Source organism: Sebastes umbrosus, chromosome 6, assembly GCF_015220745.1.
Source record: "Sebastes umbrosus isolate fSebUmb1 chromosome 6, fSebUmb1.pri, whole genome shotgun sequence".
Classification (NCBI taxonomy): domain Eukaryota; kingdom Metazoa; phylum Chordata; class Actinopteri; order Perciformes; family Sebastidae; genus Sebastes; species Sebastes umbrosus.
The window spans coordinates 19138627-19155597 of NC_051274.1; the positions used below are offsets into that span (position 1 = coordinate 19138627).

The 16971-nt window shown below is 42.2% G+C and overlaps 1 protein-coding gene across 1 annotated transcript in view; it reads left to right on the forward strand.

Annotated features, from left to right (window-relative positions):
• The window catches only part of LOC119490471 (EMILIN-3), a 58634-nt gene that overhangs the window by 16939 nt on the left and 24724 nt on the right, over window positions 1–16971 (forward strand). Inside the window, exon 2 of the mRNA XM_037773890.1 lies at window positions 6953–7060. The gene's annotated coding sequence lies outside the window, so the exon portion shown is untranslated. The remainder of the gene's footprint in view (window positions 1–6952; window positions 7061–16971) is intronic.

The window sequence follows — 16971 nt, forward strand, 5'->3', positions numbered from 1 at the left end:
CTACGGAAATCTCTCCAAGTTCCCAGCCATCACTCCAATTGTTGTTTCATACTTGGACATAAAACAGAGCTCTTCTCAAATCCTCGACTTTCTGTAACTACTTCCTCCAGTAAGTGAGTGGTTTGGATGTATCACTGATTTGACTGTTAAACCTCATACCTGGCCATTAAGAAGTGTCCTCCTCGATATCCAGCGTGAGAGTGTTTAGACTGAGGGCAGGTTTTGGCATCCGGACTATGTATCCTCTGTGGATTTGGTTCCCCTCAGCGTGGCTGTGGATCTGAGAGTCAAAAACAGGAAAAGGCTTTCAGCAGTAACGCACCATTCCAAATCTGAGAAGCATGGGGCATGAAAAAAACTGTCATCTACTGAAACTGAGGGCCTCCGAAAACTTGGAGCTGGGATGTATTATGCAATCCCCCAGTTAACCATCTGGGTCAAGTTTTGTTGGTATAAAGAAAGTGTTGAATTGGAAATGTGTACAGCCCTTTTCAAACATTACTAGCTTCATTTATCTGTTCAAGTAATTGCTTTCAAACATTGGTTGTATTTAAATGTCAGTCCTGACGGAGCGGTTACGGGTAGAGCTGCAACACTCACGCAATATCTGTCATCTGGCACATAAGTGGGTGGAAAATAATGATATCAAGGAAGAGGAGAGTTCTCAGTTCTGTGGTGACATTGTTTTGTCGACTATTGTTTCCAAGGGTCAAGGACAAACTTTCAGTCTCAACTTTTAAAGGTGCAGTGTGTATGATCTGGTGTCATCTAGCGGTGAGGTTGCAGATAGCAACCACCTGAAACTTCTGTGTGCCAAGCATGTAGGAGAACTACGATGGCCAATTCGAAAACACGAAATGCCCAAACTAGAGCCAGTTGTTGTAGAGTAGTGTAGGTCATTTGGAGAATAGCAGAGCCGGTGTGTAGAGTGTGTGTGTGTGTACGTGGGAAATGAGTTGTGAAGCAAGAGAGAGAGAGAGCGCTGGCGAATGTGTGAAGGGGAAGAAGTGAGCTAGTGGAGCATAAGACAGGGTTAGTTTAGCTCTGAGAATATCAAGTGAATGTACAGTGGAAGTTGCAGTTTGTGCAGAAATAAATGCTGCAGCTCCTCAAGGTTTCCCGTATCTTGTTTCCCGGCGGTTCAATGGAGTGACGGGGCTAACTCCGGAGCGAGTAATGTTTCCGACTCCGGAAAAAGGTAACACAGTGGTTTGTCCGTTCTGGGCTACTGTAGAAACATGGCAGACGTGAAGAGGACCCGCTCCCTTTGTAGATATAAATGACTCAATGTAAGCTAATGAAAACACAACAATTATTCTTTTCAGATGATTATACACTAAAGAAAACATACACGGTATGTATTAATATTATATTCCATTTCTGCCAATAGATCCCCCTAAATGTTACACACTGTTCCTTTAAGCCAATATGGTCGAGAAGTCCGTCAAGAAAACTTTAATTTTGAACATCTACAATTTCATGACAACTGGGCAAACTGCCTCTGCTGAGGAAGATTGTGTGATATGACTGAAAGCTGCAGAACAGCTACAGCTTTGTCAACATATTTTCTTTTCTTTGTGCAAACCAAACCATAATTGAGTGATAACGAGACATATTTCTCTCTTCGAATGAACCTTGTGCATGCTGTAGCCTTTCCATTACACAAGCATTCAATTCAGACTTGTGCTCTGCTTCAAAGTGTTATGAAAATGGACTTGCCCAACTTAGTAGCCATTGGGACTTTAACTGAAAAGTGACTCGGGGGCGGGGGGCTTATTCAAACATGAGACATGTAAAATTACCAGCATACTTGTGTAATGGTGTGTTAAGTGTGGCCTCTCTACACAGTACATTGTCTAGTAAATCTTCCATGTTTATCCATCAAACAGTTAAAGCGTTATAGACAGAGAATGTTCCCATCATGTATGTTGTTGTTGATGCTGAATGCCCTGATTATCTGGTCATCTTGTACACACTGTCCAAACATGAGTCAAACGTAGAGCCATGAGGTTTGCATTCTTGCCCTGGTTTGTCCTTGGTGGTCACACATGGGCTGAGGGCTTCGATGAAGTGACCCTGGGCCCCTGTTTGGCATGGTTAGGGGCCTCACTGTGCAGACTAGCAGACTCCTGTCTTTGTTGTGTGCTGTCCTGTGAGAAAGCCCAACAGCCAGGGTCTAAATGTTAACCCTACGTGCCGATGGTAAACACCAGCCAAATGCCAAACAAACAAAAGCGAAACAAGCACAGAGGTCCTATACGATCTCTGTAATGAGCCCCTTTCTCTCCGTCGTTCTCCTTCACTCCATCCCCTCGTGTCCCCTGGAAATCTTCATCGGTTAGTGTGCTAATTTAACACCGGAACATGAAGTGAGAGGCCAGTACCAGCGGCGACCCGGAGTTCATTCACATGTCTGATAGAAATCCAACTCTGCTTTGTTTGCATATGCATTCAGGATCATTTGGCCCCAAACCATTGGATTTTCTCGTCCATGTTGGGTTTGGTTCACCCTTTCCCCTCCGTTTACTGTATTCTTGAGAGCCTCGGGAGCGATTTGGACTTGAACACACGCCTTTACTTTTCGCCCGTTAATACCCTCTCAGGAATCACGAGTACACAATTTAACACAGTCACACGGTGATGAATGTGTGGTTCCACAATCACCAGCACAGCTGCTGCGGTGGTTAATAGTCCGTGGCTTTACTCTCTCTTTCATTTTCTCTCTTACACACACACACACACATACATAACTAATCCAGTGCCAGGATTTACCAAGCCAAATCCTGGTTATGAGGTAGTCTGTGGCAGGACTCCATTAGTTTTGGCCCCAGCGGGGCCACTATGTTCCGGCCTTGACCAGCAACACTGGTTCACTAACCTCTGGATCAGCGAGCGGACTAATGCCTTGTGGATTTGCACTGATCGACGAGAGTAACCACAATCTTTCTACATTCCTGTGTTGGCCTGTAACCGAGACTAATCCTGTAAGCCCTAATAGATATTATCACTTTACCCTGAAAACCACACGGTATTTAATTAAACCCGACTGCTCTGATCCTGCAGCCAAGTAGTGGTGTGTTTAAGAGCAGCACCACTCACTTTGCATTTATTACTTTTCATGGTGTAGTTAATTATTAGCAAAGACAAATCTACAGGTGTTAACCGAGTAATACTTCATTATTAATAATAATAACATCGTGTGATGTTATGTCTCTCTGCTTGTTGTCCATTCAGAACTTTTCTTGTCTTTCTTCCTCTCTGTGTTTTCCTTCAGATGACTATGCCTGCTGTTTTAGAGCTCTGCTTTTCATTGGCTTTATGAGACCAATTGTAAATTCCTGAGTGTGTTGTGTCTCTCAGTGGATTATCCAGCTTTTCCTTCACCCAACTAAATTCTGCCTCCCTCCACTTAGGCTAACTGCCTGGCAAAGTACTTGGCCCTGGCACCCCTTTTACACTTTCTGTTTGGCTCGTGAAAACCTGGACCACTAATTATGTGGCGATAATTATTTCTGAGCACAGCTGATGAAGGGTGTACTGGTTGTGGCGAAGGAAGCAGGGCTCCCTTGTAGTCCATTTCCTTCGAAAGGTGTGTGGCTAAATGAGCTCAGAAAGACTCAATGTGTTTCACAGACACAATGTAAAGACGTTTGAATTAGGGCTGTCAATCGATTAAAATATGTAGTCACAATTAGTCGCATGATTATCCATGATTAATCGTGATTAATCGCAAATTAATCAAATTTTTTTCTGTTCAAAATGTAGCTTATTTGTCAAGTATTTAATACTTTTATCAACATGGGAATGGGCAAACATACTGGCTTTATGCAAATGTATGCATATATTTATTATTAGAAATCAATTAACAACACAAAACAATGAGAAATAATGTCCAGAAACCCTCACAGGTACTGCATTTAGCATAAAAAAATATGCTCAAATCATAACATGGCAAACTGCAGCCCAACGGACAACAACAGCTGTCAGTGTGCCAGTGTGTTGACTTGATTATGACTTGCCCCAAACTGCATGTGATTATCATAAAGTTGGCATACCTGTAAAGAGGAGACTCGTCGAAGCCATAGAACCCATTTCCATTCACATATATTGAGGTCAGAGGTCAAGGGACCCCTTTGAAAATGGCCATGCCAGTTTTTCCTCGCCAAAATTTAGCATACCTTTTGAAGCGTATCCTTTGCGACAAGCTAGTATGACATGGTTGGTACCAATCAGGGCCGGGACAATTCACCTATCTCCCGATTCGATACTATCACGTGACTTGGGCGCCGATTCGATATATATTGCAATTTTTAAGTATTGCAATTCTACAAGAATTGCGATTCCATATTACGATTTATTGCGATTTTTGTTAAATTTTTTAACACTAGACCATGGGAAAAAGTTGAATCATACACTTCTAGGGACTTTTACTTTGGAAAATATTTAAATTGAAACCTTAAAATGTCCAATTTTCAGCATGTAGTATGTAGTCAAAGATGTCCTGAAGTCAAATATATCTGTCATTGTCAGGCATTGTTCATTTTTTTCAAGCAACCCAAAAATCATAGAATAGGGACATTTCCCTCACAATTTAGTGGTATTTTCTTTTTAATTTATAAAGGACATGTTTTATACTTCTGGTGAATATAATCCTATCAATCTTATTTCCATATACAGTATGTATTTTATATATACAGTTCCCTTTGTTAAAACCTTATTTTGAAAACCAGATGTAGTCACACGTGTATACTTCCGCTAACTTCGCCAAGTGCGTCGCATGCAGCTTTAACATAGGAGGGTGCAGGTCATATCCATGTGGAACCTTCGCCTATTTCTACTTTTTTGTTTTGGCTCGCTGCGGCCGGCTGTGGTTTGTTTTGAGTGACGGATACGGAACGGATATGATGTCACGTTACTCAGACTACAACAATAAAAGCAGTAACTTCCTTCTACCTCCGCATAGACTCAAATAAAGCAAATATATCGATTCTGGCATTTAAAAATCAATAAAAAAAAATAAAAATTGCAAAACACAAGTGAATACAAATGTTTTTCTCACCCTAGTACCAATGGATTCCTTATGTTTTCTAGTTTCATATGATACCAGTATCTTCACTCTAGCTGAGCCTGCTACAACCTAAAAATGCGCAAGTTGCGTTAAATTAGTGGTGTTAAAACAAATTTGCCTTCACACATTATTATTGCATTAACTTTGACAGCCCTAGTGTGAGTATAATTTAAAAAAATATATTTCTCCCCAAATCATCCCCAAAAAAGATAGATAGAAGTGACACAGTTATTCTATAAAGTGGTCTCGTGACAACTACAGCATGTAATGTGGGATTAAAGATACCACAAGAGAGCATAGGCTGCTTCAGCGAAAGACAAACAACATGAGAGAGGTATGTGTCTCTCTTGTGATTGTGGTTTTGTTTAAGCCTGCGCCTAGAGATGAGCATGTGTGAGCCAGTACATTTTGTGTTTTTCTCTGTGAGTATTTGCATGTGTTCGTGAGCCTGAGTGCATCACCACGTGAGCAACAGAGAAGGAGTTGAGGAAATGCAGAGGAACGGAGCCAGCCGTGGTGACTGAGAAAAAAGAATAATACGGCGAGGTAGAGAGTGTGTGTTTGTGATACGCTGGCCGAAGGAGGCTCCTTAGACATCTGTTAATGATTTTGCAGATGTGTGTTGGGGACAGAGTGGGGCGAGTTTCCCTGTAACAACAGAAGCTGCATTGTGCTTTGTCTAATTTAGATGCATTATGTTCTTTTTTTTTTGATACCCAGGAGCTCAGAGTGTTGGCTCGCAGTGCTTACCGAATGGTTACCATCACTCAGAGAGAAATGCCAGTGCGCTGATATCACCATAGTGTGCATGTGTGCATGAACGTGCTCACAGGCACACACACACACACACAAACAAGAAGTAATCCCTCATATAGTGGTAGTGCCCCAGGTATGTCCTGTAACTCTTTGAACTTGCAGCCACAGCTTCTGTCTAATAGAAAGGAGTCAAAGGTCAGTGCTGAAGTCTCTTAACAAGAGGATATGACATTTGAACTGCAGACACGGGACATATTTGACTTGTAAAAGGGGATCTGTGCAAAATTATGAAAAAAACTATATAGCTTTTGAGGTTTTAGTATGAGAAAGATGCCACACTCAAACCTCATATGAAGAGGCTTTGAATGGCATTCCATTATCAATGAACTGAAATCTGCCCGTCTCTTTATTGCATGATCCAGAGAGGAGGAGAAAGCATGAATGAAAGAGGTATAGAAAAAGAGGCAAAAGAGCCGGGGTGGAAGGTGAAAGAATGCCATAGACAGAGACGGTGGTGGGAGGGGATGAGAGGCTTTGGAGAGCGAGGGATTGAGCAGTTGAAGGGTTGACGTGTTTGGGTCTGATAGCTCGACGTGCATCACTGATCCCGGTCCGCTCCCAGTCCATACACGCTCGTTCCCCTATTCTAACTCCGGCATTCAGAAGCACTTTCCCACTGGGAAGGTCAAAGCCCCATTAAGAGAGCATTTTGTTGCTATTTTGTGTTTGTTGTGGGGATAGCGAGCAGAAAGGGCAGCCTGGTAATAGAAAGAATTTGGTTCTGCAGCCCCTCTCTCTACCAATTCAGACTCCAATAGTTCCCACTTGGGTTGTCACTGCTCCCACACACTCGGGCTTTGATACTTGTCTAGACAGAGAGAGGTTTGTGCATCCATATGGAAAGTTAGTTCCTCTGTTTTCAGCCCGCTTTCAAAACAAGTTGCTTATCAGGCTAAAAAAAGTGGACAATCTTCATGCTTAAAACATAAACAAAAAGCACTTCTGGCCCACTATTTCATCCTAAGTGAAGAGTGAGCAAGTTTGTATCTGTGTTTGAGTGTGCATACATATGTGCTGGCATGCACATACATATGTGCTGATGTTATTCTTTTATGTTTATTGGCACAGGTGCACGCTGCAGCATAGTCCACGACTTTGAAGATGCCAGATCAGGAAGTTAGGAGGAATAGGAGGGGTTCTGATGAAAGAGAAGTGGAGGACCAGCGAAAGATGGAGGTGAATGTTTTACTTACACCAGATGGAATCTACAAGTGGTTTTAGTTGAGCCTGATATCACACTTATTCTTACTCAGTAAGGATTTAAACATTAGCATATGACTGCAGACATTTCTATTAACGTTTATGGAGAACGGTTGCTTTACAGCTCTCCGTTCTGCAGGCCTGACTCGTGTCCTGTTCTGTCTACAGTCATTAGTGTGTCTAATAGTGTTTCTGTTCGGACGGTAGCTCTGCTGTTTGACCCCCACACTGTGAAACCTCCTAATTGCGGTTAAATTGTGACGGGAAACAGATGCAGCAATTAGACTCCTATTGGGTTTAGGTAGTGGAAGAGCTGGGGAGTCTTCGGAGCCAGAGCGGGAATCTCTGTCCTGAATCAAAATCACATAACCGTTCAATTGTCCTGCCAGTACGTCAGTATTTATAGTACGCAGACTCTGTTCTTTATAAATCTTGAAATGTAGCCAGACATCTCGGTTATGTCTGTAGCAGCACGGTGAGTGGCACCAGGAAGTGATTGGGCGTGACACAGGAAGCGCTATTTTAGTTCTTGGTTTGTGCTTTTTGAATAAAAGACAGAAATACATTCATCATCTCCAAGGACCAGGAAATGCTGCACAATGACACCATACATTAGCCATTTTTTTTATCTAATACTGCATTACATAGTCAAGAAAATGTCAACATGATTTGTCATGTTAAAGCTTAAAAAAAGACTCATGGGGTCAGTGTGGTAGCGGTGGCATGCACGCACCCTTTGTGTGTGCATAGGTTTGTACTTGTGCATGTCTGCCTGTAATTACACTGTATCTCTCTGTTTGTTTCAAAGTGCAGATCTAAGGTTAACATCCCCAGATTATGAGACCTAAGGACTGTGATTGCAATCTATGCTCAGCCTGAACCGCTTGTTAGCCTGTGGTGGACATAAACAAGAATGCCGTAACTTAAGCCACAACATTCACTGGAAAACACTGATGTCATTTCCCAGACCCAATACTTTGTTTTTTAGGCCTTTTTCACTTTCTCTTGCACCCCACTGGAGTCTCCGGATCATGGTCTCTTTGTGGTGGAGTTTGACATAGCGATGGCTGCTGGCACCAGCCAGCGCGGCCTCAGCTGGGTTCCCTGGTTTTCTTTTATACCTAATTGCTCACCACATATGTGACAAATGACGCCAGATGCCACAATGGAGAGAAATCCAGCTCTCTAAGATTTATTGGCTCCAGAGAAACAGTTGGCCTTATTTATAGAAGCCTTTTTACTAGACCTGGCCTCGGGGAGTGGAGAGTGACTGGACCGAGTGCCAGTACAGCCTGTGGCACGTGTGAACCATTAAGTGTACTGGGATTATTCAGTCAGGTGTGTGGAGCAGCAGGTTGTACCGTGTGACCGTGTATTTGTGAGAGGCGATAAATCAGAACATGTTCACTCAAAATAAAATTTAAAGTGTTGGTAAAGGCATCAGTATGTTTCAACCAAAGTGCTTTTCAAGCATACCCCAGCCTTAAGTAGTCATGAAATTGAACTAATATCACCACTTTTCACCCTTTTCACATTTTGACTTGTCATAGCAGGAAAAGCACAAGTGTTACTAATAATATGAGGAAGGCTGTATTCCATTTGTACTTATGGCTCTGTACGTACTGTATTGGGTGTTGACGTACGTTCAGTGTGCAGTCGGCGCGATTGCAGGTGCAAACAGATGACACATAAAATGCCAATAGTGCATCATTCAGTAACACAGACACAGAAATCAACATATTCCCATACAACTATTCGTATGATATCTTACGGAAAATGATTCCTCGTTTTTTGTACGTTTTCCTACGAATGTCCAGCAACACGTGTCAATTTCCGCTCCTTTTCAAAATAAACTTCCATCTTCACAGGAAACAACTTGGTTAGGTTTAGGCAACAAAACTACTTAGTTAGGTTCAGGAAAAGATTGTGGTTTGGGTTAAAATAACTCAGGAAGTGACGTAACTTAAGTACGGATGTTAAGTGACAAATATATAAACGTTAACTTCTGGTTTCACACGGGGTACCAACGCTGGTCTCCTGGGCAAAAGTGTCTTTTGACCCATCCACCAACCCCAACCTCCTCCCCACGTTTGTCGCTCTTTATACTTCTTGGCTCACAGTTATGTGGAATATGTACAAATTTATTTCAGGGGATGTAACTGTAGCTCTTTGATAGTGCGTGGGTGGCATGTGTGTTCTTGAATTATCTATCTGAAATGGAAAAGTCCAGTAGTTGAATTGTCACAGCCAGCAAATGTAAAGCTGTCTATTATCTTTCCATTTGTGCGCCTTATTTCCTTTAAGTGTTGCCTGAGGTTGAGCATCTTAGTGTCCAGAGAAATAAGAGGGAAACACATGATCTCTGTTCACATACACAACAAAAGATCAGTGACTGATTCTACCTCAGAGGCTGGCGAGGAGCCTCACCTGGTGCAGTGTTTGAACTGCAGGGCGGTGCGTTTGATGCCTCTCTCTCGTCTCCTCTATCCTGTCTCAGCTCCTCAAGGTATGCAGGCCAGGAGTTCTTGGCATCCGCATCAGCTTGAGACTGCAGCCCAGATGAGCCCTGCTTTACTACATGTCTGCCGTGCTCCGCTCACAGGAAATTATAGGAGGAAAAAAGCAGGGCTTAAACTCAAAGACAATTTGGCCATTTTGATTTGAAGTTTACTGGGTTGTCCATTTAAGCTGAATAACAGATAGGCGATGAAGTGTTGTAGTTATTGCACTCATTTTCCACTTACTTGATGAGGAGTCTACTGAGACGATGACTTGTGGTACAGAAAATAAATACTCTCAGCATCCCATTTTTCCTGCGAATGCTCAGGAAGTCATTTATGAAACTCGTAAATGTCACTGACAGCAGGCTGCTGTATTTTCTGTTAAACAACGCTCTAAATGTTATGTGTTCTGGGAGTGCTGCGTCGGTGGTGAAGGTCTAAAAAGAGAAACAGATTACAAGCAGGGATGCCAATTCCACCAGAGTGATAAAAGCCTTCATCGTGGTCCTATCGCACAGCACGGTAAATCGCCCCCCTTACGGCATGGAGCTCCTGCCAAACGCTCTTCTTTCCTTCTTTCTTCTTCTCTGTCAGTGGTGTTTATAAATCATAAACTCACCACACAGGCAGAGAAGCAGGACTGCTGCGCTCTATGGACACGTATCCTCTGTGCTCCCGGTGCGCCTGCATGTGGAAGTAACAAATTCGCTCGTGTGAAAGTTCCCAAAAGGAGCCCAATGTCTTAAATGGAAGCTTTTTTAATGCCCAGAGCATGAAATGGCGTGATAAAAATGACGATTTCTTCAATCAACAACCTGTTTTTAGTTCCTGACTCATAAAATTGTGAGTGTGGTTTCTTATTTGACGAGGATTAAAGCATATCCTAAACCTTAATGATGATCGTATTTAGCGGCCAAAACTTAAACCAGCATTGAACTGCCTAAACCCATGTTTGATGCTAGCTGTTGATGTTGTTGAGTTGGCAATAAAGCAGCTGATTTCACCACTGTATTCCTGGTGGTCCTCAAATGGGATCCTAGGCTCTCCTCCTTAATCAGGCTTTCTTCTGTGTTATTCTTTGTTCTCATCGAGGCTCTAAGTTGAGGGGGGTGTTGCTTTTATTTATTGTTTCATAATGTGGCTGTTGTGAAGCTCTGCAAGACTGCAACTTTGATTACAGGCTGTATAAATAAATCTAGCTTGACACGGCTTAAACCATGGACACTGGTTTGGGAAGATTGTCAAAACACATTTTCAGAATTCCTGTAGCAGCAAATGATGTTCTGAGCAGCCTTCTGGTGGTATTGATTTCATTAGGAGTTTTTTTCCTTTTTGTTTTGTTGTTTTCTTGATTCATTTTTTAGTCACGCCACCGATGTGGATCTAGGGAAGGCAGTGGCAGTCGGTCTTAAAGGGACTATTTGTAACTTTCAGAAATGCTTGTTAACAGCGACACCTGTGGCCGTTAAGTCAACGAAAGTCAGCGTCGGGCTCGCGCTTGCTCGCTCTAAATTTGCCATTACTTGCTGTTTCATAAATGTTGGCGCAACTCAACCGGTTCCGCACAACGTGATTGCTTGATGCCTTTATTCACGGTGCAAAAGCTCAGAAAATAGACTTCTTTGGGGAATTATTTTTTTTCGCTTTTCCGCTGCATTATATTCACGTTGTGTAGTATTCATGACAAAAATACCAGTCTGAAAAAATATATTGACGTGCAAATTAATCACACGGTGTGTAACGTCCTTAAGTCTTGTTAACTTTAGGTTGCCTATAACTTTTCCACAGTTTGTGTGTGTTTTAAATTTAACTATGTGAGACTCATTGTCTTTTTTCCATGTTTGATATAACCTCACTTCTTCACTGACGGTGGAATATATCTAGCAGCATTCAAGTTATGTCTATTATTCAGTATCTGCTTATCAAGTATTTTTGTTTTCAGTTTCGGAACTTATTTCTCTCACTCTCTGCATTGAGAGACCATTTGTCATTAACCGGTTGAGCTCTTTCTGTTCTTGGAGACTGAAAGTAAGTGGCTGGGTGTTTGGAGTTTTGTTGTTTTTGACTGACACTCCAAAGGGCTTTTCAGTCGGAGGCTTTTTACACTGACGGGCCACGAGAGACCAGTTGGCACCAGTCATTGATGCTTATTGTGATTCTTGGAGCATGGTCTCATTGTAAAAGGTGGTTGTGCACCGTGTCGGGGTGCTTCAGAGGGTGGTGACACTGGCACCAATCGCAGTTAACACACTACAGAATCGAATTAGAAAGGGAGCCTAGCTGTGGCTGGAGAACAACGCTGGACGGCCTCAAGAATTAAATTCCTTCATGATGATGGAGTGATGAAGGAGGAAGGGGCACGGGAGTCGGTAGGCATCTGAAGGATACATTCACTGTGTATTCGGAGTGGAGGAGAATAAGAGATCGAGGAATGAGACCTGACAAGTTTTGTTTCGGACAGATGAGTGATATTCACGGATATGGGCAAGGAAAGGCAATGATGGCTTTAGTATTGTGAGTTTATGACCCTTTAAAATGTTCACCTCACTTGAACCGTTAACAACCCCCCAGTGTGTGCGGGAAAAACACACACTTCCAACTTGCACAAATGAGGGCACACACACAAACACATATATCTTCACACACACCACACAAAGTGGTGAGAGTGATTGGCTCATTCCTGTTGTTTTCACCACAAGCCACACGAAAGAGAACAAACACAAGAAGAACACAAGGCTGCTATTGTGTGCTCCAGCCTCTACCACAGATAAGAAAAGGGGCGAAAATAACAAAAGCATTTTTATTTGATTGATTTATTTCCTTTTTAGTGTGATAACCCAATCTTAAGTAATATGAGAGCACAGTACAGCACTACTTCTCATACCATACTATGAAAATAAAGAAAGATCATCGGCCACTTAAGCCATAGAAAAAAATCCTAAACCCACTGACCCTGAGTGGGCCAAATACTGTGGAACCCCGCTTCAAGTCTCTCCAAATATCAATAATCTTCCTTCATCATGTGTGTCTATTTTGCTTTTGGAGAAAAAAAAGGTAAAGAATCTTATGCACATGGAGAAAGTTATGCCCGCTCACACACCCTGCAGTGCTATCATAAGACACATCGGCCTGGTGTGGTGGTTTCTCTGGGAAAAAAAACACACAACCTGTACAGTACATACCAACCTGAGCCGCGGATACTGGCCGACTGAGAACCAATAATATTTAGACTCACAATATACCCAAAAGATTTGCTTTTCTTGTAACCATGAGCGCTGTTTAACCTTTCCTTGTTTAGGGATAGCGATAAAAACTTATCACCGGTGACTAATGAATTCATATTTTACACAAATGAAACCCCTGAATCCAATCATCAGTGCATAAAGAAAAGCAGTATAACCTTGCATATAACCATTGCAGCTAAATTTAATGAATAATCAATCATGGCACGCATTTCTGTCTTATGACTATATGAAAAAAGTAGGAGTGGAAGCACAGGAGCAACTGATGATGATTTTCTCCTTTAGTTGGGCATACATCACGGCTAGTTGGCAATACACCCAAAAGTTCTACCAAAGTTCAGTATCGCTATATATAACTGTGACTAGTGGTTCATGGCAACTCGGAAATTTATCCAGCGATATCTCTCTCAATTTTACTGCATGAAAAGATAAATGCACCGATGGAAAGCTGAAGATCTTCCCATTCTAAAGGTCAATCATGATGGCAAGGGTTTGAAGTTTGACCCTGAAGTGACCATGGTCCTTTTTTGGGGTGGGTTTTCGCGCTTTTAACAAGCACCCTTAAAAAATAAAGAGGGGGAAAAACATGTCTGTGATCTTCTGACGTCTCATCTTCAACAAATCTGTGCCAGATTTGTTGCTTTTATTGCAAAATGCACAATTGTTATGCTTAACTTATGCTTAAAGGGCAAACACTAAAACAGTTTTCATCTCTCAGGGCAGAGTAAAATGAAAAAAAAATATGAACAATGAGTTCATTCAAGAATCATTGCAGAGGAAGTGGGGGAGAAGTTTGATTTGGTAAGCGCAATCCTTTTCTGTTTCCTTTTTTTTCTTTATCTATGAAAAAGCTTAAACAGGTGGTAGTTGACATCACTAATACTCCACCCTTGTATTTATATCGTTTGCTGCATAAATAAGAGGTTAACACTGGGGTCTGTGTTCAGCAAATCTATGTCGAATCAACACATCAGTGACTGTGACTTCACTGTAAAGTTTCTGTCACTCATCTGGATTTATCGTCATTGTATGGTTGGTGAAGTAAGAGCCACATGCAGCTTCATACAGGGCATGCCTTGTGCTGCAATAACGCAGTGTTTACCTTCTGGCAACTCTGGCTAAGATTAAATGATGTGTGTGTGTGTGTTTGTGCATGTACACGCATGAGTCGTGCACATGTGCTTGTGCTTGCCGGTGTGTGTGCGCGCCCGTCACTCAGCCTTCAGCTGGGCAAACCTGGAGGGTTGCGTCACAGGCAGAGAAAAGAGCAGCCCTGGCCAGTAAACTAGTCTTTAATTGCTTTGCAACTGAGAACACATTGCCGAGGAAACAAGGGGCTCATTGTGAGAGCGTGTTCATCTCAACACACCTCATATTTTCTGCAGACCACTGACCCCCACCGGCTCTGCAGTCTGCAGCATTTACAATAAAACACAAAGCCAGCAATTAAAGCGCTAAGTGTTTGCATGCACAGTCACATGCAGGCACCCTTTAACACGTGTGTCCGCGCTTCTATATGCTGATGTATTCCAACAGAAGGTCGGGATGCTGTGCGCCGCTGCGATGTTTAAGCGCTGAGGATTAATGTGAAGTCAGCGTGCTTGCTGGAGGATGAAGAACAACATTGAGCTTCTGTGTTTCACTCTGAGAGAGCCATGCGTGATGAGGTATTAAAAATGAGCGAGATTGAAATGTGTGTGTACGTGTGTGTGTGTGTGTCATGATAGATTTTGGGTTGGGTGGTGGTGGTCTGGCTCTGATGTATACCAGATGTGGACTGAATGCAGACTATCGTACCCACTGGAGGGAGAGTGAAGCCTGTGCGTGTGTATGTTGGTGCATGCAGAGCGCCAGCATTGATTACAAATCCAATGTAATTTTGCTTTTTTTTTTTCTCTTTCTTTTTGCAACCACATTTGGCAGAGCGTGCTGGCATATATGAGCTCATGCTTCATATGACTGACCCATAAATCATATAGACTCCATACAGCCGGTACTGTCGCAGGGCTCAGCCGTTTGAGAATACAGATATTATTACGGTCATTTAAAAGCCGTGTTAGATAAACACGGTCATACCGTTTAACCTGTGAACCTCCAGGCCAACTGCACACTACATTTCAGTTGATGTAGAGATTAAGATCATGAGATTTCTTTTAAAACCACTTTTCTCAGGAGGGCCACCGGAGAAAAACATCTGAAATACTAAATGTAATTTCATAACAAAACCGACTGAAAATGAGCTGAAATTCTTTGCAGAGCTTCTAAATTAGCTAAATCTGATCAACCTATCATCTCTGGACAGAGTACATCGGTGTGTACAATGCTACATGTGTATGAGCGCCAATCCAGATGCCAATCTCTTCCAATTTGTTATATTTTCAGAGAACACTGTTGGAAGAGAAAGAATAGACTCATTCAAGTGGTCAGATGTTCTCAAGTCATAAAAATACAAAACAAGGATAGCATGAATGAGTTGGCATAGTTGTGAAAAAAGTGAGCAAACTCAATGTTTGTACTCTGCAGCCTGGAGACTATTCTTTGATCTCATCACTCTTTACCAAGCCAATCTTCTCTGGCTGTGGGCCGAGCACCAGCCGCTGTGTGGCCCGTTCTCCCACTGGGCAACTGCAACTACTGAGGAAAAATCTACTGTATAGAGAATTCAGATGCATAAATCTAAACTCTGCAATCTGCTAACATGCCAAACCTGACTGAGACACAGCAGCTATGCTGCGTTAGAGTAGAGTCTCTTCTTCTGAAGTCTTATTGATAATAAGCAGATGACTATCAGTATCATAGTGCATGTATGAGTGCAGCTGTATTTGCACTTTAGATATAGTACTTTAAAGCTAGGTTTGGTAATCTTCTTCAAAACATTTTTTTGTTATATTTGTTAAAATTCTCATTACATCCCGACAGCAATCAATAAATCATATGCACTGACAAAATATTTAAAAGAATCTGTAACTGTCGCAGGACTGTAATAATCCCGTCCAATCATTTCATGCGGCCCAAATGTCATTGTCCCAGATTTGTCCCAGATTTGTCCCAGATTTGTCAATTTGTCCCAAATTGTCCCAGTTTTAACCACAATTAAAATAATGATAGCAATGGTATTCTTACATAGATGTTTATTATGTTCTGTCTGACTCATTAATTCATTTTTGCACACGAGATAAGTACATAGAGAGCCAGCACAGTGCACTCCGCTGCAGTCTCTAACTAGAGTGATGTTGTGTCAAGCCACAATTACACACGGCACGGAACTGGCATACAGACTGTTGAACCACAGAAACCCCCCCGTGCTTATGCGCACATCAAACATGTCTTTTTGATAAATTTTTCGACACAGTTTCTTCTGTGCAACAACAGGCATGTAGGCGAAAAATTGTGAATCACTTGTGGTGGCAGTTTCTGTTTAAACAAGACACAAGCTAAGGTCACAACTTGTCTTTCAAGTAAATTTAATAAAAAAGCATCTGCAGATGGACTCACGAGTACAGCCACCTGAGAGGGCTCTGGCAAGTGAGACCCGACCACAAGAGTAGTCAGGCCTTTATACATACTAAAACATAACACACAGATAAGTGCAGAGTCGTGAAAAAATAGTAAAGTGAATCATTACCCTTAAGTCAGCACAGAACAGACATGATGTGATAGATCGTTCGGGTTCAAAACTAAAGTTGAAAAATAATTTCCGTAGTCCCAGACAACAATAACTTTCCTCTGAGGAAAACTCTCTACGGGGCTCCCAAACTGTCAGTGCGTCATGAGGGGGATAGCACTGTGATTAAAGGAGGTGAAAGTAGTGAATGTGATAAGTCATGATTGTCACAGCCTCTAATGCACCCCCCTTTAATAATGCCTTCTTTTTGATCCCACCCCATAATCAAATATGCCACAAGTGCACAAAGTAAGCCATCCTGATGAAAACACCTATGGTGCGTGCATATTAGCATGTGCACGCACATGATCATGCGGTAGACCGGTTTGGGGTTTGAAAATACGGTCGCCCTAGGGGAGTGGTTTTGGAGGGAGGCCTGAGGGAACGAATTGTCAATGTTGCCTACAACTTTCAAGCTAGATTTTGCGACTTTTGGAGCTAGTTAGCAGCTAATGCTGCTAGCTACTTTCATTGGTAAGG